At 40.8% G+C, this 2,584-nt stretch overlaps 1 long non-coding RNA gene across 1 annotated transcript in view; it reads left to right on the plus strand.

The window, feature by feature from the left end:
* LOC146080194 (uncharacterized) overlaps nt 1-2,125 on the plus strand; it is a 6,490-nt gene extending 4,365 nt beyond the window's left edge. Inside the window, exon 2 of the long non-coding RNA XR_014474835.1 lies at nt 622-2,125. This is a non-coding gene — a long non-coding RNA (uncharacterized LOC146080194). The remainder of the gene's footprint in view (nt 1-621) is intronic.
* The last annotated feature ends 459 nt before the right edge of the window (nt 2,126-2,584 follow it).

Raw genomic sequence — 2,584 nt, forward strand, 5'->3', positions numbered from 1 at the left:
AGCGGGCCCGTGTAATCCTCCTGTGCTGGAGGCAGTCGCCTTATTTGTTTGGCTGTACAGCCATTAATCCCTAATTCTGGATCAGCAAGCGAGGGGGAAAGACCGCACCGCTGCATCTGTCATTCCCCTAAATATGACCACAGATGCACCCGTTCAACAACAAGAGCTCCAGGGCTGTCCAATTGTGATTGAATATCTTCTAAAAATGGTATTGTAATCATTTAAAGACAAATTTGCACTTTTCCCTTCGTATGTAGAATAATGCTGTGTTGTTTGTGAACATAACTGTATACCTCTCTCTCTCTCTCTCTATAGCTATACATATATATATATATATATATATATATATATATATATATATATATATATATATATATATATGTATGTATATATGTGTGTGTATGTATGTATGTATGTATGCCTTGGTCATACTATAGATATTATATGGTGTGTTGTGTTGGGATCTGGCTGCCACTGTCTACATTGTTGCAAACACTTTGGTTAAGCTGCCAGTTTGTACAGTTCTTTATTGAGAAATACATTTTTTTTGTTTAAGGTTAAATTGTCATTTTTGTATTTTGCATTTCTATTCATTTCGTTGCTTTGTTTATATTTTATAAGGTATAATCCGGATCTGCCAGTAGAAGACTTGGGTCCCCTCATTTGCCTCACCCCCCAGCCTCCAGCCTACACTGCAGTTTCTGTGTAACACTTGGAAATGAAACCTAAGGATCCACCCATGGCTACTGCTGCTGAGAATGGATCTGCAGCTGACAAATAAGATTTTTTTTTCTGCTTTGGTCCTAATGCCAAGTCACACATCCACCAATAATAGGTCATCTGCGGCCAGGGGGGTACCCGTACTGCTTACACCCTGATTCCAGAGCGGTGGATGTGCAGGAGTCCTTGGTGCAGGCTTTTTTTTTTCACAGCAATATGGATGGCGAATCACTTAATGGCAGTAAAAGGCTTAGGTTCCTTTTTTTTCTTCCCCGTCTACAGTAACTATAGCCGGGCCATATGGGCTGCCCATACTCTCTTGGGGGTGGGCAGGTGCGATTGAGTTAATTTTTCTCATTACACAGAAAGATGACACGGTTCGACCTCTCCTTTAAGATCATCGGGTCAACACGAGACTTCTATTGAACTACGTCATAGCCCTGTGTTGCAAAGAAGAATTTATTTAATGCACTTAATTCAATTGTAACTGAGCAAAAAAAAGTGCAAGATTTATATAGGCGTAAAACCTCTCAGCATCCCTACACTGAATGTACTGCAATAATTAGGAATGCCTGCAAGAGTAATATTATCTGTATTAAAGGAGATTATTTTTAAAATAATAATGGTAATAATAGTAGAATGTCAGCTCTGCAATCTGTCGCAGAAAATAGTGCTACAGCCATTGGCCATGGAAGCGAAAAATGCTAGGAAGGAGGGGTTGTGTGTCCTTGCATCGATGCAGAGCGATTCGCCTCTTGGTTGTGACCCAAGTCTTCGACTCTCCGTGTTCACAGCGGACCTTGATTTAATGTCATACAATTAAGGCACGCGGTGAATGCCAAGAGCGGAGCCTAAGAACCGCACTGACCTAAGAACCGCACCGAAATTCTTCGCAGCTCGAGAAGACAAAACCGACAGCGCATTAGCAGTAATTGATTTATGTGCGCCTAGAAATTCGACAGAATGCATGCACTGTGTGTAGTGTAGGAAAATATATGTATTTATTGTTGCAAAAAGGCATCAGTGGGGACCACCGGCCCATTAGTCTCTCTCTCTCTCTCTTCCCATTTATACCTCTCTCTCTCTCTCTCTCTCTCTCTCTCTCTCTCTCTCTCTCTCTCTCTCTCTCTCTCTCTCTCTCCCCATATATACCCTTTTGTATTAAAACGGTTTCTACATTCCATATTTTCTTTCTGTATACAATATGTTCTCGCTGTACTTGCGCATTATTGATTTTTGTTACAATGATTCTTGCGCCATAGGCATTTTAGCACAATAATAAATCTTTTCTGGAATACGTTGTGATGTCCACAATACATGGTAAAATCATTCAAAGCATCTTAACCATTTTTCGTTAATGAGTTAATTAAACTAATGACAATTAAAATAAACGTGGAAAACATTGTGTTTGGTAAATCAGCTCTTTAATCTTTGTATCTACTGGCTCAACTGAGCCCCTGCAAAGCATGCAGGAATATACAGTATACAGTATGCGGTGACATAGTGCGCTGTCCAAGGTGCTGAAATGACTGTAGCCTCTGCTCTACCGTACATGGCCCAGGACTGCCTGTGCTGGACACCATGTAATACTGCATTCCGAGGACTCTGTCATCTCCATACTCAATGCAAGACACTCTGTTCTTGTATCAGCTTGACAAATAGCCATCCCCAAACAAAAGGCATAACGCCGAACAATAGGATATAGGTCGGAGGAAATATGTAACACATTGCGCCCCAGCTGTCTTACACAAAGGCAGAGTGATTAGGTTTCTATTTCAAAGCCCTTCCGCATTCTGTTCAATGTAAAGAAGAACGCTTTAATCTACATTTTGTCCAAATAGCGCAAAAAACGCGTATAAATGCA

The sequence above is a fragment of the Crinia signifera genome, chromosome 5, assembly GCF_055691185.1.
Source record: "Crinia signifera chromosome 5, ASM5569118v1, whole genome shotgun sequence".
NCBI classification, from domain to species: domain Eukaryota; kingdom Metazoa; phylum Chordata; class Amphibia; order Anura; family Myobatrachidae; genus Crinia; species Crinia signifera.